This window comes from Maylandia zebra, linkage group LG1 (assembly GCF_041146795.1).
Source record: "Maylandia zebra isolate NMK-2024a linkage group LG1, Mzebra_GT3a, whole genome shotgun sequence".
NCBI classification, from domain to species: Eukaryota; Metazoa; Chordata; class Actinopteri; order Cichliformes; family Cichlidae; genus Maylandia; species Maylandia zebra.
The window spans coordinates 41,009,593-41,035,626 of NC_135167.1; the positions used below are offsets into that span (position 1 = coordinate 41,009,593).

General features: G+C 42.8%; 1 protein-coding gene across 1 annotated transcript in view; it reads left to right on the forward strand.

The window, feature by feature from the left end:
• The first annotated feature begins 591 nt into the window (after positions 1-591).
• The window catches only part of LOC143419507 (collagen alpha-6(VI) chain-like), a 117,689-nt gene continuing 92,246 nt past the window's right edge, over positions 592-26,034 (forward strand). Inside the window, exons 1-2 of the mRNA XM_076886490.1 lie at positions 592-684; positions 2,390-2,452. The gene's annotated coding sequence lies outside the window, so the exon portion shown is untranslated. The remainder of the gene's footprint in view (positions 685-2,389; positions 2,453-26,034) is intronic.

Below are 26,034 nucleotides of genomic sequence, written 5' to 3' on the forward strand. Positions count from 1 at the left end.
AAACGAGTCCGGCTCGCCATCCTTTTTAAACCCAAAAGGGTCACCTGGCCTGTATCAAATAAACAGGGTCAACAAGAAATCACAAAAATAATATTAAAATGTTAATGCCAGGTAAGCTAAATACAAGTTATTCTTGTTCCTGTGTACACAACTTATAAATAAAAAAACAACATATTTAACCAATTAGGTCGTTCCAGCTCATTGTGCACTTAGTCTCCCTGTGCGGCTCCAGTTATGTTTACAGTGTGTAGCCAGAAGTTAGTGTACAACAGGAAGAAACAGCTGTGGTGCCTGAAGCCTTCTCTCATCAAATTTCCCACGTGTGGGACTAATAAAGGTTATCTTATCTTATCTTATCTTATCTTATCTTATCTTATCTTATCTTATCTTATCTTATCTTATCTTATCTTATCTTATCTTATCTTATCTTATCTTATCTTATCTTATCTTATCTTATCTTATCTTATCTTATCTTATCTTATGGCTGTCAGTTATAAAGCACATACAAGACAGATGGACCGAAGAGGAATTCTGTTTGTCATGAACGAGCGAAGCGGTCGGTAACGGTAGCTGCTGTCTCCTCTCAGGCTGACGACACAGGAAACTCCATCTTCACGGTGCTGAGGAGGCCACAGGAGCCGGCTGCTGACCTGAGGAGGGTCAAGAGCTGTGCCGTCTGTTACGGTAACGACTGATGCTCATACCATGAGTAGTAAACACCACGATGCTTGTGCATCATGGTGTTTGGATGGTGCTAACTTTCACATCTTTAGTTTCACTGTTGTGTAATTTATTTGTAATAAAGCTGGCTGGTCATGGTGCTGGACAGCTCAGGGAGATCCAGGCCGATGAACATGTCGGTGCCCTGCAGCTGCTAAGCTCACACAGCTTTGCCATCAAAGACCGAGATGATCAGAAACTGGTCTGTAAAAGTAGATGACCGAGTTCAACGTGGAGTCAGTGATTTACTGAGCAGCATTTCAGCCAAATATCTGGTGTATGGATACATCATCCTCTCATTAATCTGTCTTCAGAGGGAAGATACTGCTGGAATTCTTTGCTTCAGATAAGAGCGAACGTCCTGGAAGTGTTCGTTTGTTGGTTTAGGCAGGCTGTTTCGTTTTTTGTAAATGTCCAGATTAGATTTGTGTCTTTTAAATATAAATCTAGCTGCTGGGCTGAGCGCCAACTTGATTTATATTTATCTTTAATATTTTCTGAGACGCATCAAGAATATCAGACAAACTCATCTGTGTTATTTTGCGTGTCGTCTGACTGCACTGACACCTGATCGCTGACAGGCTGTCGGTCAGGTGCGCTGTGTGGCTAAAGAACGGTTTCTCAGCACTACACACAGCCCTGAGAAACTTTCATGTGACCGTAGTTATTTAACTTCACTCTACAGAATTTATTTAAGGCATTTTGACTTTTAATTCTACGTTATAGTCCTACGTACACTTCTTCAGCAGGCAAACTGTGCTTTGTTCAGAATTGTCTGTATTTAATTAAATGTTGTGATTCTCAGGCTACGTCCACACGTACCCGGGTATTCTTGAAAACGCAGATTTTTCTATGCGTTTGCACCTTCTGTCCACACGTAAACGGCGTTCTCGGTCACTGAAAACGGAGATTTTTAAAAACTCCGGCCAGGGTGGAGATTTTTGAAAACTCAGTTTTTGCGTTTACGTGTGGACGAGAAAAACGGAAAAAAACGCAGCGTCAAAGGTGTGCGCCTTTTGTGACGTCACACTGTGCGCCACGTTATTGTTTCGGTGAAATGAATTTCTACAATACTGTTAATTCTACTCTCTGCAGTGTTTAAATGCTTACATATACACACAGTTACTGTCCGTCCACACAGACGACTCGGTTCTGCTTCTATGCCCCAGCTTTGTTTACTTTTTCCCACCGAGGCTTCTAGACTTCTGATTGGCCAACATTTCTGCACGGATAGGAATCTAGCGCCACCTGCTGCTTTGGCATGTTCATAGCAGCGTTTTCCTTCATTTCTGCGTTTATGTGTGGACGGGATTATTTTTTAAAACGAAAACGGAAAATCTCCGTTTTCAAAAATACCCGTGTACGTGTGGACGTAGCCTCAGAGTCAGCTTTTATTAACCAAGTCTGATAAATCTGATCAGCTTCTAAACCACACTTGTGTTCTCTTCAATAAGCGTGGCCGAGCTAGGATTGTTGGGGGGACATCATAGAGCTGCATTTTAAAAGCCTGTCATGGTTCTCAGTCACTAAAGTGTTAGCAGACAATAATTCAAATCATCGAGTCTGTGTGCTTCAATGGGACGATGCACCTCTGACTGTAAACTGATGTTGGCTGTTAAAATGTATCATCCAGAAAAATATTGTGATGACTCTTCTGCTCTGCGTTCAGTCAGGAGCAGGCGGGACGGACGAGCATCAACAACACTGAAGACAGGAGACAAGTCACAGTCAGGTAGAACACACACACACACACACAGACACACACACACACGCGCACACGCACGCACACGCACGCACGCACGCACGCGCACGCGCACGCACACACACACGCACGCACGCACGCACGCGCACGCACGCACGCACACACACACACACACACACACACACACACACACACACACTGTATCAGTATTGTGGTTACTGGCTCCTCGGTGTGTCTGAATGCTGGGATGTGTGGGCTGCTTGTTCCTCCTGTGTGATTCAGGGTCTGGTCTTTCTATAAGCGAGGTCATTAATGCAGCCGTGCTGAGGCATGTTTGGATACTTTTAGTGAAGCAGACACGGAGCTGACTGCAGCCAGCAGCGCTCTCTCACAAAGCATCCATCATGACAGTTCAGCATGATAACAGCAGCACAGAGCAACATAAATTTCTGTGACGACCTGTGTGGTCACTAGCAGTAGAAAGTGGAGGCTGTGGAGATGGTGTCTGTCACCTGAATCCAAACTGGAAGCTGGTTCCACAGAAGAGGGGCCTGAAAACCGAAGGCTCTGCCTCCCATTCTACTTTTAAATACTCTATTTTGAATTTAAAATAATTATAAAATTTAACGTGATATGGTGATATTTACATTGATGCATGTGTTTGATAGTAAAACGAGACCTGTACGGGGAGCGGGCTGGGCCCGGGTCTGAACTGAGCTCCTGAGTGTTCTCGAAACTAAATCAGTTTGTCAGCTGGTCATGATTCACGAATGCCTCCCACTGCATCATGTGACACGGTGTGAGGCACATTCACTGTCTCACTAAAGAAACACAATCATACTTGTACGTGTAATCATCCCACTTGGAGGGATTATGAAGTGGGAGTTTTCACCATAGTTGAATCTGTCCAACTTTCATTGTTTTATTCTGGGAAACATGAACCCAGCAGCCGCCGCCGCCAGGGTCTCATAATGCTTTAGTTTTGGCGCATGAACAGAAACCGTGAGCGAGTTTCTTACTGGAGGACATGGACCTTTGGAGTCTTTTTAACATCTGCTGATGTTCTGAGCTGAAACTTGTGCATCGGGCTCTGCTCTGTTATGATGGGAGGATGTGACTCTCGCTGGCTCAGTTTTTGCATCTGGCCTGTGTTATATTCACAGAGCATCAGCTGATGGCACGGACATACAGACATGTTGTGTTCTTTAATTTTCTGCTGCTTTAATAACCCTCCTGCCTTCTTGGGACCTTTTTGTGCCACTTACATGTGTTAAATAATTAGAATCTAAAAAAAGCTCCAGGTACAAACTCAGCGACAGTTCGAGAGGCACCGATGACAGTTTGTCCTGGAGCATACATCGAGATGCCAAATTAGGAAAGACCTCGTCGTCCCGGCAGTCGCCTGAGAGCAGATGAGCCGAGCAGGTGCGATGGAGGCTTTCGTGTACATGTTGAGTGTGTTTGGGGGAAGCGGAGACGTCCCTGCAGACACGCCACTCCTCCGCTCACATCTGATTTATTTTTTCCTGTTTATCTGCTCTCGGGCAGGACGCTGGCCTCGCAGCAGGAAGCTCCTTTGGTTTTGTGTATTTTCTGTGTACACATGTGAGACTGATGGATCAGCAGCAGCTTTGGAAGGTGAAGCAAAAACTGAAAAGTGGTTATGCAGTGCCCCGTCTGATGGATTCATCCTCACATGAATGGAAATCTCGTCAGTGCGCCATAATCTGTACTTTTTTGATTGATTGATTGGTAATTTATTTCAACATGTGAACAATATACAAGTACATTTAGAAAAGAAATGAGAGAAAAAAAAAATACTATACAAATTACATACAAAAAAACATTCTGATTAATTTACATGTTGAAAGGGAGTGGGAAGAAGTATACACTTATTTAATCCCACCCCTGTCCCATAAATTATCAGTGAATATTTAGTCAGCTTCCTTACTGATATAATTTGTAATAAAAATAGTGAACAGATTTCTGATATACTATATACTATAATATCACATCATGAATTGTTTGTTTGTTTGTTTTTAAATAGAGACATTCACTTAATTTAAATATTTTCCTTTTCTTTATAGATCGAGAAGATCATATTTTTATAACTCTTTTTGAACAGTTTTATGTTTGGACGTTGCTTTAATTCCATATTCAGTTTGTTCCATAGTTTCACTCCTTGAACAGAAACACAAAAGCCTTTTCTTGTAGTACGTACCTTCATTGTTTTGAAGTTACAAAAACCCCTTAAATTATAACTTCCTTCTTTCAAAAAAAACATACTCTGAATATTACCTGGCAGTTCTTTATTTTTTGCTTTGAATAGAATTTGTGCTGTTTGGAATTTCACTATATCGTCAATTTTCAATATTTCAGACTGCAAAAATAGTGAGTTTGTATGTTCCCTATAACCTGCATTGTGGATGATTCGAATTGCTTTCTTTTGAAGAGTAAAAAGTGAATGTAATGTGGTTTTATAGTTATTGCCCCAGACCTCTGCACAATAGCTTAAGTATGGTGAAACCAGTGAACAGTAGAGAATATGAAGTGATGTTCTGTCGAATACCTGTTTTGCCTTGTTTAGTACTGCAATGCTTCGTGATACTTTGGAATGAATATATCTTACGTGAGCTCTCCAGTTAAGTTTTTCATCTATTATTACCCCCAGAAATTTATTTTCACTGACTCTTTCAATATCAACACCATTTATTTGAATCTTTGCATTTGTATTTAAACTACTATTTCCAAATAACATAAGTTTAGATTTATTCAAATTTAATGATAATTTGTTTTTATCAAGCCAGAACTTCACTTTACTTATTTCATATCCTCCAATAAATTCTGCAGATCATCACCAGAGCAAAAAATGTTTGTATCGTCAGCAAAGAGAACCATTTTTAATACTTTGGACACTTTACAGATGTCGTTAATGTACAAGTTGAAGAATTTTGGACCCAAAACTGACCCTTGGGGTACACCACAAGCAATGTCCATACATAAGGAGCAACCACCATTTATTTTCACAAACTGCTTTCTGTCACTTAAATAACTCCGGACCCAATCTAAAACTACCCCTCTGACACCATAACGTTCCAGTTTTCTTATTAATATATCATGATCTATAGTGTCAAATGCCTTTGTCAAGTCTATGAATAACCCAGCCACATGTTGCTTTTTGTCCATGGAATGTGTGATGTATTCTATTGAATCTAATAGTGCCGGTGATGTTGATCTGCTTGATCTGAATCCGTACTGACTCTCAGTGAGTAGTTTATGTTTATCTATAAATTTTTCCAGTCTGTTTTTAAACAGTTTTTCAAGAACTTTTGAGAATTGAGGTAGTAAAGAGACAGGCCTGTAGTTTGTGAAATGGTGTTTGTTTCCAGATTTGTATAGAGGTATAACTTTTGCTATTTTCATTCTGTCTGGAAATCGACCAGTTTGAAATGATAAATTACAGATGTATGTAAATGGTTTTATAATAGCCTCAATGACTCTTTTAACCACTATCATATCAATATCATTACAATCCAAAGATTTGTGATTTTTACATTTTTTGACAATTTCAAGAACTTCATTTTCATCAACGGCTGTGAGAAACATAGAATATGGATTTCTGTCAATCAGTGTATCGGGTTTTTCCTGTGCTTTCCCAGGATGAGTGATTGTTCTTGCTAAATTTGGTCCAGCAGTTACAAAGAATTCATTGAGACTATTTGGCTGTGAAAATGCAAACAAACAAGTCAAAAGTGGTTTTCTCACATTAAAAAGTGCTGAAAAAGCTGCTCCAGTGTTCAAAAGGAAAACATAAAAAGCATCTGCAAATACAGGATTTAGTTTCAGTCAGTTTCCAGCAACCTGAAACACAGAAGGCTCCCAATGAAGAGCTCTGTGTCTGTAGCTCCTCATCACATGTCAGTGTTCATGTGGTCCTAGATTAGAACCAGGCCCGCGTGGTTCTGTGGACGGTCTTGCAGTCCTCCCCTGCAACAGAAATGTAATTTCTGGTGAAATGCCTGCGTTCGAGTAAAACACAAAAATCAAATGATACTTCAGCACTTTCATGTTTTTACTGCCTGGGACAAACACATGCATTTTAAATACTAACCATTCGCCCTGAAATCCGCTGCTATGGCACTGCATCAATATCCACACCAGCCGCCTGATTCACATCTTTGTCTTAGTGTTTACGTCTGAACTTAAAACGCACAAAGCAAAGTTGAAAACCAGCAGACGACTCTACAAACACGAACAGGTAGAAACGGAGGCTGCGTGCTCGTCGCTCAGGCTGCGGGCTCGGGTCGGCGTGCGCTCAGCTCTAACACCAGTCTGGGTTCTTGGCTAGCTTAGCGTTAGCATGCTGTCTGTGCAGACACTTGCAAAGACCAAAGCTGTGTTAGCAGCTTCTGTCCAATTTTACTGTCACACTCTTGTCCTGTTGTGCAATAAAAATAAAAGTAACGTCCACATCTCCGCTCCTCAAAAGCTGTATTGCTGTAGTGCTCCATTGTCTGCCTTCCAGTCGATTGCACAGGAAGAAAAATGTCACGGTGCGACCCAGTACCAAGACATTTTAGTTTTATTTTGTTGATTATTGTATTTTTTCTCCATGTTTCCTGTTTTATTTTGAAGGAGTCTTGTGTTCTTTGTTCAATGTATTTAGTTTCACTTCCCCTGTCCTGTCATTAGGTTCATGTCAGTTTCCTGTTACTAACATAATCACTTCCTGGTTTTGAACCACCTTCAGCACAGAGACCGAATCAGCCCAGACTCCTGCTGCTGTCTCTGGCTGCACCGACCTGATGTTTGAGCCAGTTTATGTCCTCGGTGCATTAACAATACTCCGTAATTTATGTTGTTTGTTTTCAGTGGCGACTACCGATATCAGATTTTAGCCCCGGTGAGAATTCTGCGAAACCACAAATATTTTTAAGTAACAGAGCTTTGGTTGGTTTCCTAACTCTGAACAAAAACATGCTGAGGGATTTTAGTTTTATGGAGTTCTCCTCTTTGGACCCTCACTGCCCTCTTTTCAGGCTCCATTAACATTCGTTCAGCTTTAGAGGCACTTTCAGTAAATTAAGCTAATGCGAGACGCCTCGTCAGAGCTGCCAGACACGAGGGGGGGATTTTTTTTATGATTATAACTCTGTGGGTAACACCAGTCTGCTGGTTAGCTAACGTGTGCTTACAATGCTTCCTTTGTGTTTGTATCACTGTTACAGCTGTGCATATTTTTATTTTCACATCTCCAAACTCTCAAATAAGAGGAGAAACATGCATAAAACGAATCCCAGGCGTTTGGGCTCTGAATATTCAGTTTTAAATCTGACCACACCTCGTCGCAGATGTCAGCTGGTCAGGGTAGAGTAGGTGGTCAAGTCTCTGGGCCACCTGCAAGGTGATGAGCCCACTAGGAATAGCCAGGCCTCGCCAGCTTTCAGAACAGAAGAAAAGGCTCGGATGAGGTGAAACAGTCGGGTTTCCTTCAGTTCAGAGTTTAAGATTCAGACACGAAGGACTGAGAGGCTGCAGGAAGAGCCGGAGAAAGGTCATTTGTGAGCAGAGATGGGCAGTAACGTGTTACTGTAATCCGATTACTTTTTTTGACTAACGAGTAAAGTAAGGGATTACTATTGCAAAAACAGTAATTAGATTACCGTTACTTTCCCGTAGGAACGCTGCGTTACTGCGTTACTAAAACTGTGATTTTTTGCGAGAGTGTCTCATGACAGTGACGTAAGCGAGTGCGACGTTCGTGACAACAGCTGTGTGCAGATCAACAGTGGATCATATATCGAGTGCAGAGAGAGTATGAGCGTGCAGCGTTTAAAGCGTGGAAGTACTGACCTTACTTTGAGTTTGATTCCATAAAAAGTGACAAAAACATTAGTGTCCGCTGTGCGTGGGAAGAAAACTTCTTTTTACAGCGAAAAAACCCCTAAACTTCCAACAAGCACCGAGTAGCTACGACGTGATGGGAAACTCACAGAGAAACTCGCGGATTCTTCCACTGACTGCGGCACACCTGCACCAGGGTAAACCTCCGCCTGCCCCACTCCTGCTTTACAGGTGAAAATAGATCCAACAGGACCGCTGAGTCTTTGACTTTATTTATTTTAGTAGTAGTATTTATTTATTGTCATTGTCAAGAACAATGAAATTGCGTTTGGGGCTTCCATACAACCCAAAAAAAGAAGAAAATAATAAATACCCCTTAAAACCCAAGTGTACATATTTAACCCAGTGTGACTCCAATGCAATAAGACAATCCTTAGCAATAATGTTCGTAGAAATTCAGACAAAGACCTGAGAAACATGACAAAATACAACAATGCACCCCATTCAATATTATTGTACTGTGAGATATGATATCAGATATGATAGTTATCTATTTAAGAAAGAGGGGGGGGGGGGGGGGCAGGAGGGGGAAGAGAATAAAGATATGATGCACCAATGCAGACCAGTTCATTGCTATTAAGAAGTTGGATATGGTTATTGTCCGTGAGAGGGGGGCAGAGAGTTCAGGAGCCTCACAGCCTGTGGATACAGGCTGTTGGCCAGTCTGGATGTTCTGGCCTGTATAGACCTGTACCTTCTCCCTGAGGGCAGCAGATGGAAAAGGTGGCGCGCAGGGTGATGTTGGTCCCGCAGGATACTGTGCACCCTCCTCAGACAGCGAGTGGGGAAGATATTACTGATCTCTGGCAGACTTGTTCCAATAATTCTGCCAGCTTCTTTCACCACCCGCTGGAGTGCTTGCTGATCGGCCTTGGTGCAGCTGGGGAACCACACTAGAAATCCATACGTCAGAACGCTGCTGATGGCACAGTTGTAGAAGTTCAACATCAGAGATCTGGGAATGTGTGCGCTCCGCAGTCTCCTCAGGTAGTAGAGGCGCTGTTGGGCCTTCCGTACAACTGAGGTGATATGGTTGCCCCAGGACAGGTCCTCGGTCACAGTTACCCCCAAGAATTTAAAACTGCTCACCCTCTCCACCGCCTCACTGCCAATGAAGAGAGGCAGATGGTTGTTATGACCCCTCTTCCGGAAATCTACAATGATCTCCTTGGTCTTTTTGGTGTTTAAGACCAAGTTATTGTCGTGGCACCATGACTCTAGTTGTTGCACCTCTGTCCTGTAGTTTGTCTCATCATTGTTGGATATAAGTCCGAGCACTGTAGTGTCATCTGCAAACTTAACAATGAGATTGGACGCGCAGGAGGAAATACAGTCATGGGTGAAGAGAGTGTATAGCAGAGGGCTCAGAACACACCCCTGAGGGGCACCGGTGTTGACCACAAGGGTGGAAGAGGTGTTCTTACCCACTCTGACACTCTGTCTACGGTTAGTGAGGAAGTCCACAATCCAGTTGCACAGAGAGGAGTTAAGTCCCAGTTGGTGGAGTTTGGGACGGAGTTTGTATGGCCGGATGGTATTAAAAGCCGAGCTGTAGTCTACAAAGAGGAGCCGTGCATAGGTGTTCCTGTGTTCCAAGTGCTTCAGTAATGTGTGCAGCACTGTGGCGATCGCATCCTCGGTTGACCGGTTCTCCCTGTATGCAAACTGGTGCGAGTCCAGGGATGGTGGACTGTGTTTTACTTGCATCTATTTGAAAGACTGAGTGTAAACACAAAAAATATTTTATTTTATGAGCTGGAATGTGCAGAAAATAGGTTTAAATGTTAAACTAATTTCTTCCAGTCAGAGAATGTTGCAGATAATTAAATGTTTGCTTGATGCATAAAGTTAAAAGATTAAAACTAATAAAACAAGTTTTAAAAAGAGACTTTTCCATTTGATTACATTTTGTATGATGGATTATGCAGAAAAAGTAGAATTGGGCTGAAAGATCTATCACTTTATCACCTATTCAGGTTGTAAATCGTGTTTTTAAAAAGTAACTAAGTAACTAATTACTTTTGAAAATAAGTAATCAGTAAAGTAATGGGATTACTTTTTGCGGAAGTAATCAGTAATTAGTTACTGATTACTTTTTTCAATTAACTTGACCAACACTGTTTGTGAGTCAGAGCCACTTTAGTAAAAGCAGAGAGCTGACATGAGCTGACGAGGCGAATGAATAACAAATGCATGGCGCGTTTTTCTCCTCGGCTCTTTTTGAAGTGGTGAAATTTTCCCTTATAATTAAAATCTGATTTAGCAAACTGGTGCATCTGAGTTTGTACTTTAAAAACATCCTGAAGTTAACTGGTTGGATCCAGTTTGACGGACTGGTAAGAGAAATTGGCAGTGAAAAGCAACAGAAGGGCTGGATTTGCTCTCATTGGTCAGAATAACCAGCCCCTGGAGTTTGTAGCCATGGAAACGCCGGCTTTCCCTGCGTGAACAAACACGCTGACAGGTTTCCATGCTGAGTGAAGAACCTGAACAAGGACTGAAACCAGATATGACAGATCTGTGCGACCCGGGAATCTAAACCTCTAATAACTGATGTAAACGTCAGTGGTAGAGATAAGATGAGCGGGCAGGGATTTGCATTTCAGATTGTTAAAAGAAAAAGATGTTGTGTCACACTGAAAATTGTTCCTTGGAACAGAAAAAAGACTCTTTGCTTTCCAACCAAACTGACTTTTTTAAATGTCTCAGAGTGTCGCCTGTCTGACCAGTTTAGCCTGACCAGTTTAGCCTGACCAGTTTAGCCTGACCAGTTTAGCCTCCTCTATCAGAGTTAGAACAAGCACAAAATGATGAACGGTGGACTCGAAGGCTCGCACACTCGCATAGTTTTGAAGACGTTTCTTGGTCGGACCTGCCTGAAGTAATTTTTCTCACCACATGAGTTCAGAGAAAAACTGCAACGATTTCTTGGAAGTCCATATTTTTCTCGATTGTGCCTGTAAGTGTGTTAACGAGCTGCTGAGTGGCTGAAACATCTGGATCGTTTCACAGGTCTCCAAAGTCCTGAACAAATCCGTCACATCCATCTTTTAGCTGCCTCGGTGTTTCATTGTTCTATTCAAAGAGTGGGTTTAAAAACTGAGATGAGCCGGTGCAGTTTTCCATCATCAGTGCTTTTCCTCGAACCTCACAGAGTAGACGCATAAAGATTCGTCTGCTGGTGCTGAAGGTTTAAACTCCCATCAGCTGCTGAAAGCAGAGCTGAGGCTGCTTTCTGTCAGAGTTGCTCCAAACTTTGGTTTCTATACATCAGAATAACAAATTCCTGGGTTTAGATTATCCAGAGCACAAACATCTGGCTTTCAAACACTTCTTCAATCAGGGAGTGAAGTGCATCATCCCCCCACGGGCGCCCGGGGGTCCTGTGTGTTTGACAGAGACTTTACATCATGCAGCAGAGCTTCAAGCTGTGCATTCTTCACTCTAAACATTAAAACTGCAGTAACTCAGACTGTGCGCGTTTTTCTTTTTGAAAGTTTATGTCTTCTTCACGTAAACTTTCACGTCTTCTTCTCAGCCCACCCACCTGCTGGTTGGTGCAAATGTTCCCTGATGGAGACGTGCTTAAAAAAACCACATCAGATCATTGAACAGCCAAAAGTATGTGGACATCCTGTCTATGCTCCAGCTGTTCTCCTGCTCTGACGGCGTCTGCAGGGATTTCTTCCCACCAGCTTCACGTGTCTGACATCATTGAGTCCACTGATAATTTTCTTGGTTGCACTTTTACTTTGGAGGGCTGCTCAGGTATTGACCACCCAAGGATTAGTGACTCATTCTAGCCATTTTTCATTTTTATTCTTCTGTAAGAACATCACTGTTTGATTTACTACTGGTCCATCCCTTGGCTCTTACTTTGAAACTTCAGTCACTGCTTCCTGTTTCCCCACTGGCTCCCTTGGTGCTGTTCTGGTGCTCCTCAGCATCATTTCCTCTGGTAATTTCTCCTTCCACCTCCGCCATGTTGGCCTGCAGTTGGTGCTGCTCTGAAAGCGCTGTAGTTTAAGAATATAATCCACCCACTGTTATCATCTCCAATGCCCTGTACCAACACAGAGCAGAGCAGCTATCTGAACGCTGCTCCAACAGAGGTCGATTATCTTGTTAATAATTTCACCTCCTCACTACGTACGACTCTGGATACTGTAGCTCCAGTGAAAACTAAGGTCTCTAATCAGAAGTACCTGACTCCGTGGTATAATTCTCAAACGCGTAGCCTAAAGCAGATGACTCGTAAGCTGGAGAGGAAATGGCGTGTCACAAATTTAGAGGATCATCATTTAGCCTGGAGAAATAGTTTGCTGCTTTATAAGAAAGCCCTCCGCAAAGCCAGAACATCTTACTATTCATCACTGATTGAAGAAAATAAGAACAACCCCAGGTTTCTCTTCAGCTCTGTAGCCAGGCTGACAAACAGTCAGAGCTCTGTTGAGCCAACAATCCCTTTAACCTTAACTAGTAATGACTTCATGAACTTCTTCACAAATAAAATTTTAATCATTAGAGAAAAAATTACCAATAATCATCCCACAGATGTAATATTATCTACAGCTACTCTTGTTATATCCCCGTGTCCAGTCAGTGTCTGTGTCTGCCTTGGTCCCACATCTCTGTTCCCTCTGTAGTGCCTGCATGTGAGTCTGTGTCTTTGTTCAGTCTGTGTTTTGTGTTTCCTGTTTTACTTTGAAGGTCTCTGTCTTATCTCAGTATGTTCAGATGACGCTTCCTTGTCTCGTCAGTTCTGATTTGCCCCAGCTGTGTTTCCCTCCCGTTACCCATTCCCTGATTGCTCCCTCTGTGTATTTAAGCCCTGTGTTTCTTTGTGTCTGTGTCGTGATCTACCGTTTATTTTGCTGTGTGTTTTGTCAGTCTGCCGGTGTTAGTTTATTTTTGATGTTTTCCAGTTATGTTATGTTTGAGTTCAGCATTAAAGCTGTTTCGGTTTAAGTTTGTCTCTGGAGTCTGCATCTTGGGTCCTATTCCTGTCTGCACACAGCCGTCACTTAACAGTTTGATGGCAGATGCTCCCTTCACCCTGGCCAAAAAGGCTAAAATGACCAAAGAAAAAGCTGAAAACAGCTGAACATGAGAGGTTTAGGACAAAGTTTGTGTTTTTTCCATTGTTTAAGCACTGCTTCCAACCAAGAGTGATGCCATATATGCCCTATAGCTGCAGAAAAGGCTAACATTGTTATCTTTTTACAAAAGTTTGTGTTCTCCATTCTTTAAGCACCGGCACCGTTTCAAAAGTACCGGTTTGGCACCGGTATCGGATAAAACCTAAACAATACCCATCCCTACTAATTAGTGTTAATTGGTCTTCCAGCTCTTCATAATGCTCAACTTTATTTTTTCCAGCCTCTTATTGCTACTTGTCCCAACTTTTTGGGATTTGTTGACACCGTGAAATTTTGAATCAACATATTTTTCCTTTCAAATGTTTCTCGGATTGAACTTTTGATCTGTCATCTACGTGCCATCTCCACATCATTGCATTCAGTTTTTATTCACGATTTGTTTGGTGTCCCAACTTTTTTGGAATCCGGTTTGCAATAAATACTCACAAAGAAAACGGCGCCATTACAACTTATGTCTAAAAATGTATCGTTTCATGCATCGGTTAAAACACTCGACTCCAGCTACACGACGCGCAGCTGGAAACACTTCACACAAGTCGAGCTGCCCGAGATTCACAGAATTTACAGAAAATGTTACATTTTTGTGATTTATATGGTTATCAGACGATAGATGTCTTATATCGGGGTATGAGATTTTGGTCATATCGCACAGCCCTAGGTGATGTAACGATAGCGTTTTAATAATGAACACAAGGACCGAGCACAGACTCAGACCACGAGAACCTAACATTCACAGAGAGGAGCAGGTGGGCGGGTCGAGTCTGGATTCAGTTGCGTCGCTTGAAAACTAGACGAGAAATAGAAGCTAAAGCGAGTCCGAAGCCACCACGTCCCGTAGCTGTATATATGAATAAATAATAATAATAATAATAATAATAATAATAATAATAATAAAATATATAAAATATACAGAGTTGAATATGTGCAAAACAAGTGGCATTTATATACAGTGTGGAGTGCATAATGTTGAAGTTCCAGTAGTGAAGCTGAGGTGTCTATGACGTGTTCAGCAGTCTGATGGCCTGGTGGAAGAAGCTGTCTCTCAGTCTGCTGGTACGGGACCGGATGCTGCAGAACCTCCTTCCTGATGGAAGCAGTCTGAACAGTTTATGGCTGGGGTGACTGGAGTCCTTGATGATCCTCCCCGCTTTCCTCAGGCACCGCTTCCTGTAGATGTCTTGGAGGGAGGGAAGCTCACCTCCAATTATCCGTTCAGAGCACCGCACTACTCGCTGGAGAGCTTTGCAGTTGTAGGCGGTGCTGTTGCCGTACCAGGTGGTGATGCATCCAGTGAGGATGCTCTCAATGGCACAGCGATAGAAGGTCCTGAGGATGCGGGGGCTCATGCCGAATCTTTTCAGTCTCCTGAGAAAGAAGAGGCGCTGCTGCGCCTTCTTCACTGTTTTGTTTGTGTGTACTGACCACGTAAGATCCTCAGCCAGATGTACTCCAAGGAACCGGAAGCTGCTCACTCTCTCCACAGCAGCGCCGTTGATGGTGATGGGGGTGTGTACTTCTCTGCACCTCCGGAAGTCCACTATCAACTCCTTTGTCTTTGCGACGTTGAGGGTGAGATGGTTGTCTTGACACCAGTGGGTCAGGGCGCTGACCTCCTCCCTGTAAGCCGTCTCATCACCGTTGGTGATAAGACCCACCACTGTAGTGTCGTCCGCAAACTTCACAATGATGTTGGAGCTGTTAGTGGCTGTGCAGTCGTAGGTGTAGAGTGAGTACAGGAGAGGGCTCAGTACACACCCCTGTGTGTACTGAGCCCTCTCCCTGTGTCTTCTGTTTAAAACAGAACTTCAAAGTGTTCTTGGTCCCTGAGAATTTCATGTGGACGCCTTGTTTCTAAAACATTTATTAGGGCTCCAAATGCTGTAAGAATCCGGTCTTTAGTGATGACGTGATGAGTCCTGCTTCCGCCCAAACGAATCTGCGTTTAATAAGGCTGTTGTGTTTTTAACATGTTTGAATGTTTTGTATGTATTTAATCTGAACAAGCCCCTAAAAACAGTGATCACTGTCGGCCTCTCTCGCTTTATTATCGCTCTTCATTTTAAAGCTCAGATTTGAAACCTCACGATGTAACTCCAGCCCAGCAGCAGTATATTAATGACTAACCTCGTATTGTGGATGGATTATCTCAGTTGTTCTCCTGACTGAAGTTTGGTCCGTTTACAGCATCCTGCCATGCGATTGCATTTGTCCCGAACCATCAAGTTAACTTTTATCAAGTGGAAAAAGGTTAGCGTTCATCCTCCAGCTTCACTGTGTTTATGCTAACATAGCTGTGTCGCTAGCGGCCACGTAGCATATCGTTATATAGCAGCTAGCCCAACTTCAGTAACCCTACAAACGTCACTGCTGTTTAGCTTTCTGTCTTCATTTATGTTTGAAGTGATAGCAGAGCTGTACGTTTGAATTTTTCATAAATCTCTCAGTCAGAGCATGCTATATCATGCTTAGGTGGAAGCTAGCGAGCTAACTTCCTGCTAACTGTGTTAAACTTCGTAAATCCTGTTTTCATGGATGCTTGGATGTTAAACTTAATTGTTACACCTGATAAATCAGCAACGCTGATCATTTTATTGAAGATGAAAGAATTTAGACAGTTTTTAACTCTCAGTGATGCTGCAGTGTTCGTTTGACTTTGAGACCTGCAGCAGAGTTTGGGCCCAGGCACAGGTAATGATGTCAGACTTAAAGACTGGATAGGGCAGAGTAAGAAGCTCAGAGAAGCCAGCAGTTAGAAACTCTTCGGCACGACTCTGAGATTTTAAGCTAAAGGTTTTAAGCTAAAAGCGCACAGATGCTTCAGTGTGACCAGAAAATCCTTTTGATTCACAAGTCAAACATGTAAATCCACCTCTAATGAGGAAGATGACGGGAGGAGCCGGAGGAGGTGCCACCTTTCCTCCTCCACCCCCCCGCCATCGCCCCTCTCCTCCTCTAAAAGCAGCCCTGAGCTGCAGCTCTGGATCAGCTGTGTTTGGTTGCAGAGGTGCTGATGCTGCTGCAGCAGAGCTGTAAGTGGGTTCACGTCTTTTTCTCTTTAATCTTGCAGTCAAAGAAAATATGCAGATTTTTCTGAGTCAATTTGGGAAGTTTGGAATTTCCTGTTGTGTCAGAGAGGAAATGATTGCATGCGCAGTTTACCGTCTGTCTCCTCCTGAAATATCACCTGATGATGTCTGATCACAGGTCAGTTTTGTGTGATTCCAGCTGTGATGTTGTGAAAGCAGCTGCTTGTCTGCTGAGACTTTTAGTGGAGCTCAACCTACAGACTGAGCTGCAGCAGCTCACGGTGTGTCAGAGCAGACGGGATTCATTGAGAATGTGCTGCCTGATGAATGTTGCTTGGATGGACTGACACTGCTGACTCAGATCACTGGAGCAGCAGCTATTTATAGTTTGTAGATTCAGATGACTATTGAGCATGTTTTCAGATCTGCCCATATCTGTCATATTATAATTCAGATCAGTACATTTACATATTTTTGTATCTATAAAAAGGAAGCTGACACTTTCGAGACTTTATCAAAGGTGTGAGCGTCACAGCGAGGCCTTTGTGTCAAAGTAGCTGAAGATAAAACAGAAAAACATGAAGGTTTTCCTGTTCTGGGATTTTATAAAAATATTCTGCAGTACATCAAAAACGAAAGAAAACCATTAATCAACACATGAACATCACCTCTGACGTTACAGCGGTTTTATTAGAGACACGGCGTTTTGCATTTTGCATAATTTAAAAAAGTTTACATTTGTTCAGAACTGAACCGCAGAAATTAGGTTTTCTTTTTGGAAGTAAGTAAAAGGGAAAAAAAACAGCGGCCGACAGCCTGTAAACAACGGTAGACTTGTGCGTAACAAGCAAGCGAATAATGCAGAAAACAGAGAGAGAGAGAGGGAGGGAGAGAGAGAGCTGTGCATCGCGGTGGAAGCAAAACAGTAAAAGAGTGAATCATGACGATGTTCATGTGAAGCGTAGTTTGGATCTTCTTTTGCTGCTGGTTCGGTCAATATTGTTTGGAGAGACATCAAACTAACAGCTTTAGAATCAGCGCATAAAGGACGTGAACACAAAGCGCCGACAGATCAGAGTCAGCGAGCTGTCGGCTTCCAGCCCCGACCGTGAGAAAGTCACATCTCACTGATTCTGATCCGCGGGTCGCGCTGTGTGTTTACGTCTTTGTGTTCCTGCTCTCATTTACTGTTCTAGCTGTTTGGTGGTTCTTGAAATTTTGTGAGGTTCAACCTGAGATTCTGGCGTTTTGGGCAAAATAAATTTATATTAAAAAAATCGATTCAGAATTTTAATGAATCGATTTTACGTTATCCAAGCCAGAATCGATTTTTAATCAATAAATCGATTATCAAAACCCAGCCCTAATGCTGAGGTGCAATTCAGCCATTTGATTCATGTTACAGCAGCTCATGAGTGAATGAACACAGTGCAGTAAAAGTACATTTTTCCAAACATTTAATCAAATTAACCTGAGTAGGGTTGCAACGTCAGCATGCAGTCAGGTTCTACAGAGTCTTGCTACTGATTTTATTCAGGCGCGTTGCAGCAAGCACATGTGGCCCTGAGGACTGAACTTTGACCCCTGGCGTAGAGAATTAAGACGTGCTGTTTTACCTCAGCGGGCTTTTGTGGTGACTGCGTGTGATGGTGTTTGTTGATGAGCTACAGAGATGCAGCCTGTGTGTTCTTATGTTCATCAGCTCATGTGTAAAAACTCGTTCTGCCTACGAAGGAGTACCAGGGCCATATTTAAAAAAGAATATTTAAATAATCTCCAAAGGCTGATTCTGTTCATCTGGACGCAGCGTTTTGTGGGAGAAACGTTTCGTCATCATCCAGGTGACGTCTTCAGTCTCAGCTGACTGCAGGTCTCAATCTTATAAACATACATTTGCATAATGACTGAAACAGCCCACTGAAGGAACAATGGGCTGGGAGGCAGTTCCTTCATCATGATTATGCAAATGTGCATAATTTCCACTGAAAATGCTCCGTCCAGATGAACAGAATCAACTTTTGGAGAGTTACTTACCTGGATGACTAAGCATGCATCAAGAAATGTTTAAATAATGTTATTACTTTCTTATACTTTTGCTTTTTATTTGCTTTAGCATTTAATCAAAGTTTATATTTCATGAAAAAGGTTGAAACTGGATTTTAGATCTCTAATCTCACTCCTTTTCTCCAGAATCTGTTGTTAATAGTAATTTTAAGAATAAAGTCAAAATATTATATTTACTTTTCTTTCTCAACATTTTGCTACAGTACGTTTGCGCGAGCTTGCATTTGCAGAATGAATGAGGTTTGACTTCTCGTCTTTTTATTTATTATTAGGGCCCGAGCACTGACAGTGCGAAGGCCCTATTGTATCTGCTCCGTTTCTTATTATTAGGGCCCGAGCACCGAGAGTGCGAAGGCCCTATTGTATCTGCTCCGTTTCTTATTAGGGCCCGAGCACCGAGAGTGCGAAGGCCCTATTGTATCTGCTCCGTTTCTTATTATTAGGGCCCGAGCACTGACAGTGCGAAGGCCCTATTGTAATTGCTCTGTTTATTATTATTATTATTATTATTATTAGGGCCCGAGCACTGAGAGTGCGAAGGCCCTATTGTATCTGCTCCGTTTCTTATTAGGGCCCGAGCACTGACAGTGCGAAGGCCCTATTGTAATTGCTCTGTTTATTATTATTATTATTATTATTATTATTATTATTATTCCGGCAAATGAATTGGCCGTTTGAGGGCCTAAACATGCTCGAAAACTCATGAAATTTTGCACACGCATCAGGTCTGGTGAAAATTTACGTATTTTAATGTTCCCAGACATGGCCAGGGAAAATTAGCTCAGTAGCGCCACCTAGAAAAATGAAAAACGCGAGCCCCCGGTATGGGTATGACCTACATGTTTGAAAGTTGGTACACCTATATAACGTTCAGAGTCGAACAAAAAAGTCTATTATGGCAATGTCCTAAACCCAACAGGAAGTCCGCCATTTTGGATTGAAGGTGACATTTTGGGTCTGATTTTACCGTTTCCATGCCTTGTACTTTAACGAACTCCTCCTTGGGATTTGGTCCTATAAGCTTCAAATTTGGACAGTGTCAACTACACCCTTGTGCCATGTTAAATTGCGGAGCTTTTGAGTTTTCACAATACTATGAGGCCGTGGCGCCATGGCGAATTTTGATGACTCGCCATGAAAATCTTATTGCCTCTCATTCTGTCATACATGTTCCGATCTGGACCAAAGAGCACACATATGATAAGGCTCCACCCCTGAACATATTTCAACTGCCATATTTGACATCAAGGACAGCGCCACCTAGTGGGAACAGGAAATGTCATGTTTTACACTTTGGGGTACAGTATAGTGATGGGTGACATCTGCAGCCTCAAATTTCTCCAGGAAAGCCTTAAGGAGTTGGTCTTGGGTTACAGTGAAAACTGTGAGTTTTCGCGAAAGGGTGTGACCCCAGCAGCATGGCGAACTTTGATGTCACGCCATGAAGAAACAAATTAGTATAACTCAATGAAATCCAGTCTGATCAGTACCAGACTTTACAGGCATGATGTCAGACCCGCCCTGAACAGATTGATGTGCCCATTGTCGGAAATACGGACAGCGCCACCTAGTGGCAACAGGAAATGTCATGGCTTTAATTTTGTTGTACTGATTTTCACAGGTTCATTGTGGCCACCTCAAAAGCGGTGAATATCACCATCAGTCCCTCGTGATGCTTCAGTGCAAAAATTGTGACTTTAAACTGAACGGCGCACCCTGGTGGCAACGCGGTTCACCATGAAAGATGAAGTTGCTTTTGAGGGGCTTGGAAAGTTTATAGAGGCTTTAAATTTAGCACACCCCTCCAAATGGACGAAGGCTTTGTTGTCATGTGATCATTTTCATTGAATAGCGCGAAATTGCTCCACAGCGCCCCCTACAAAATTTCAAAACCACAGCCCCTGCTCTGTGTTCTATGTATGAGTCTGAAACCTGGTAAGATTATAGGAGATATCAAGATGTACAAAAAAGTCTCTTGGTGCAATATCCCAAATCCAACAGGAAGTCAGCCATTTTAAAATTAATGTGCAATTTTTGTGACATTTTCCCCTCTTTCCAGGCACCGTTCTTTGACGAACTCCTCCAAGGGATTTCATCATATTGAACCAATCTCCAGTGTGTGGAATCTAAAGACCTTTGTGATGTTAAATTGCGAAGGTTTTTACGTTCAGGGAAACGGGGTGGTCATGGCGGCATGTGGAGTTTCAGTCACTCGCCAAAAAGCAGTAATATGCTGTCACTCAAAATCAAAATGTCCAATATGTCCCAAAGGTCGCAGGCGTGATGAGACTCGAGCTCGGAAATGTTTGTTATGCCATTTGTCAGTAATGGTTAGAGCGCCACCTAGTGGGACGACTATAATCATTATTGAATGAGATGAAATGTTAGCTGCTGGTTGAATGCATGAATTTCATCAATGTGACATCAGATCGGAGGTGCTGGTTGTAGGTGTTGGGCGTAGCTCGACGCGATGGGGTGCGAGGGCCCTCATAACGCTGCTTGCAGCTTTAATTAGGGCCCGAGCACTGAGAGTGCGAAGGCCCTATTGTATCTGCTCCGTTTCTTATTATTATTATTATTATTATTATTATTATTATTATTATTATTATTATTATTATTATTATTCACCCCAAACAAGGGCCTTTTTGAGGGCCTAAACATGCTCAAAAACTCATGAAATTTTGCACACATGCCAGGTCTGGTGAAAAATTTTGTATTTTAATGGTTTTACATATGAGCACTGGGAAATGGCTCTACAGCGCCACCTATGCCTTGTTAAATGCAGCCCTACGACCACATCGTTTGAGCTACATGTATGAAATTTGGCACACATGTGTATCATGCCAAGACGAACAAAAAAGTCTGTGGGCCCATTGACGCAAACCCAACAGGAAGTCCGCCATTTGGAAGAGAAGGTGACATTTTGGCTCTAATTTTGCCATTTCCATGCCTCGAACTTTTGCGAACTCCTCCTTGGGGTTTCATTTCATAACCTTCAAATTTGGACAGTGTCAACTACACCCTTGTGCCATGTTAAATTGCGGAGCTTTTGAGTTTTCACAATACTATGAGGCCGTGGCGCCATGGCGAATTTCGATGACTCGCCATGAAAATCTTATTGCCTCTCATTTTGTCATACATTTTCTGACCTTGACCAAAGTGAACACATATGATAAGGCTCCACCCCTGAACATATTTCAACTGCCATATTTGACACCAGGGACAGCGCCACCTAGTGGGAACAGGAAATGTCATGTTTTACACTTTGGGGTACAGTATTGTGATGGGTGACATCTGCAGCCTCAAATTTCTCCAGGAAAGCCTTAAGGAGTTGGTCTTGGGTTACAGTGAAAACTGTGACTTTTCGCAAAAGGGTGTGACCCCAGCGGCATGGCGAACTTTGATGTCACGCCATGAAGAAACAAATTAGTATAACTCAATGAAATCCAGTCTGATCAGTACCAGACTTTACAGGCATGATGTCAGACCCGCCCTGAACAGATTGATGTGCCCATTGTCGGGAATACGGACAGCGCCACCTAGTGGGAACAGGAAATGTCATGGCTTTAATTTTGTTGTACTGATTTTCACAGGTTCATCGTGGCCACCTCAAAAGCGGTGAATATCACCATCAGTCCCTTGTGATGCTTCAGTGCAAAAATTGTGACTTTAAACTGAACGGCGCACCCTGGTGGCAACGCGGTTCACCATTAAAGATGAAGTGGCTTTTGAGGGGCTTGGAAAGTTTAAAAAGTCTTGAAATTTGGCGCACACCTCCAATGTGGTTAAAGCTTTGTTGTTATGTGATCATTTTCATTGAATATCCCAAAATGGCTCCACAGCGCCCCCTACAAAATTTCAAAATCACAGCCCCTGCTCTGTGTTTTATGTATGAGTCTGAAACCTGGTAAGCTTATAGGAGATATCAAGATGTACAAAAAAGTCTCTTGGAGCAATATCCCAAATCCAACAGGAAGTCAGCCATTTTAAAATTAATGTGCAATTTTGGCAACATTTTCCCCTCTTTCCAGGCATCGTTCTTTGACGAACTCCTCCAAGGGATTTCATCATATTGCACTATTCTTCAGTGTGTGGAATCCAAAGACCTTTGTGTTGTTAAATTGCGAAGCTTTTTACGTTCAGGGAAACGGGGTGGTTATGGCGGCACGTAGACTCTTAATCACTCGCCAAAACGCAGTAATATGCTGTCACTCAAAAACACAATGTCCAATCTCACCAAAAGGTCGCAGGCATAATGAGACTCGAGTTCGGAAATGTTTGTTATGCCATTTGTACATAATGGTTAGAGTGCCACCTAGTGGAACGATTAGCTAATCATGAATGAATGAGTTGAAATGTTAGCTGGTGGTTAAATGCATGAATTCCATCAATGTGACATCGATCGGACGTGCTGGTTTTAGGTGTTGGGCGTGACTCGACGCGCCGGGGGTGCGAGGGCCCTCATAACGCTGCTTGCAGCTTTAATTATTATTATTATTATTATTCCGGCAAATGAATTGGCCTTTTGAGGGCCTAAACATGCTCGAAAACTCATGAAATTTTGCACACGCGTCAGGTCTGGTGAAAATTTACGTATTTTAATGTTCTCAGACATGGCCAGGGAAAATTAGCTCAGTAGCGCCACCTAGAAAAATGAAAAACGCGAGCCCCCGGTATGGGTATGACCTACATGTTTGAAAGTTGGTACACCTATATAAAGTTCAGAGTCGAACAAAAAAGTCTATTATGGCAATGTCCTAAACCCAACAGGAAGTCCGCCATTTTGGATTGAAGGTGACATTTTGGGTCTGATTTTACCGTTTCCATGCCTTGTACTTTAACGAACTCCTCCTTGGGATTTGGTCCTATAAACTTCAAATTTGGACAGTGTCAACTACACCCTTGTGCCATGTTAAATTGCGGAGCTTTTGAGTTTTCACAATACTATGAGGCCGTGGCGCCATGGCGAATTTTGATGACTCGCCATGAAAATCTTATTGCCTCTCATTCTGTCATACATGTTCCGATCTGGACCAAAGAGCACACATATGATAAGGCTCCACCCCTGAACATATTTCAACTGCCATATTTGACATCAAGGACAGCGCCACCTAGTGGGAACAGGAAATGTCATGTTTTACACTTTGGGGTACAGTATAGTGATGGGTGACATCTGCAGCCTCAAATTTCTCCAGGAAAGCCTTAAGGAGTTGGTCTTGGGTTACAGTGAAAACTGTGACTTTTTGCAAAAGGGTGTGACCCCAGCAGCATGGCGAACTTTGATGTCACGCCATGAAGAAACAAATTCGTATAACTCAATGAAATCCAGTCTGATCAGTACCAGACTTTACAGGCATGATGTCAGACCCGCCCTGAACAGATTGATGTGCCCATTGTCGGGAATACGGACAGCGCCACCTAGTGGCAACAGGAAATGTCATGGCTTTAATTTTGTTGTACTGATTTTCACAGGTTCATCGTGGCCACCTCAAAAGCGGTGAATATCACCATCAGTCCCTCGTGATGCTTCAGTGCAAAAATTGTGACTTTAAACTGAACGGCGCACCCTGGTGGCAACGCTGTTCAACATGAAAGATGAAGTGGCTTTTGAGGGTCTTGGCAAGTTTATAGAGGCTTGAAATTTGGCACACACCTCCAAATGGATGAAGGCTTTGTTGGCATGTGATCATTTTCATTGAATAGTGCGAAATTGCTCCACAGCGCCCCCTACAAAATTTCAAAACCACAGCCCCTGCTCTGTGTTCTATGTATGATTCTGAAACCTGGTAAGCTTATAGGAGATATCAAGATGTACAAAAAAGTCTCTTGGTGCAATATCCCAAATCCAACAGGAAGTCAGCCATTTTAAAATGAATGTGCAATTTTGGCAACATTTTCCCCTCTTTCCAGGCACCGTTCTTTGACGAACTCCTCCAAGGGATTTCATTATATTGAACCAATCTCCAGTGTGTGGAATCTAAAGACCTTTGTGATGTTAAATTGCGAACGTTTTTACGTTCAGGGAAACTGGTGGTCATGGCAGCACGTGGAGTTTCAGTCACTCGCCAAAAAGCAGTAATCTGCTGTCACTCAAAATCAAAATGTCCAATATGTCCCAAAGGTCGCAGGCGTGATGAGACTCGAGCTGGGAAATGTTTGTTATGCCATTTGTCAGTAATGGTTAGAGCGCCACCTAGTGGGACGACTATAATCATGATTGAATGAGATGAAATGTTAGCTGGTGGTTGAATGCATGAATTTCATCAATGTGACATCAGATCGGAGGTGCTGGTTGTAGGTGTTGGGCGTGGCTCGACGCGATGGGGTGCGAGGGCCCTCATAACGCTGCTTGCAGCTTTAATTATTATTATTATTCACCCCAAACAAGGGCCTTTTTGAGGGCCTAAACATGCTCAAAAACTCATGAAATTTTGCACACATGCCAGGTCTGGTGAAAAATTTTGTATTTTAATGGTTTTACATATGAGCACTGGGAAATGGCTCTACAGCGCCACCTATGCCTTGTAAAATGCAGCCCTACGACCACATCGTTTGGGCTACATGTATGAAATTTGGCACACATGTGTATCATGCCAAGACAAACAAAAAAGTCAGTGGGCTCATTGACACAAACCCAACAGGAAGTCCGCCATTTGGACGTGAAGGTGACATTTTGGCTCTAATTTTGCCGTTTCCATGCCTCGAACTTTTGCGAACTCCTCCTTGGGATTTGGTTGTATAAGCTTCATCTTTGGTCAGTGTCAACTACACACCTGGGCCATGTTAAATTGCGGAGCTTTTGAGTTTTCACAATACTATGAGGCCGTGGCGCCATGGCGAATTTCGATGACTCGCCATGAAAATCTTATTGCCTCTCATTTTGTCATACATTTTCTGACCTTGACCAAAGTGAACACATATGATAAGGCTCCACCCCTGAACATATTTCAACTGCCATATTTGACACCAGGGACAGCGCCACCTAGTGGGAACAGGAAATGTCATGTTTTACACTTTGGGGTACAGTATAGTGATGGGTGACATCTGCAGCCTCAAATTTCTCCAGGAAAGCCTTAAGGAGTTGGTCTTGGGTTACAGTGAAAACTGTGACTTTTCGCAAAAGGGTGTGACCCCAGCAGCATGGCGAACTTTGATGTCACGCCATGAAGAAACAAATTAGTATAACTCAATGAAATCCAGTCTGTTCAGTACCAGACTTTACAGGCATGATGTCAGACCCGCCCTGAACAGATTGATGTGCCCATTGTCGGGAATACGTACAGCGCCACCTAGTGGCAACAGGAAATGTCATGGCTTTAATTTTGTTGTACTGATTTTCACAGGTTCATCATGGCCACCTCAAAAGCGGTGAATATCAACATCAGTCCCTCGTGATGCTTCAGTGCAAAAATTGTGACTTTAAACTGAACGGCGCACCCTGGTGGCAACGCTGTTCAAC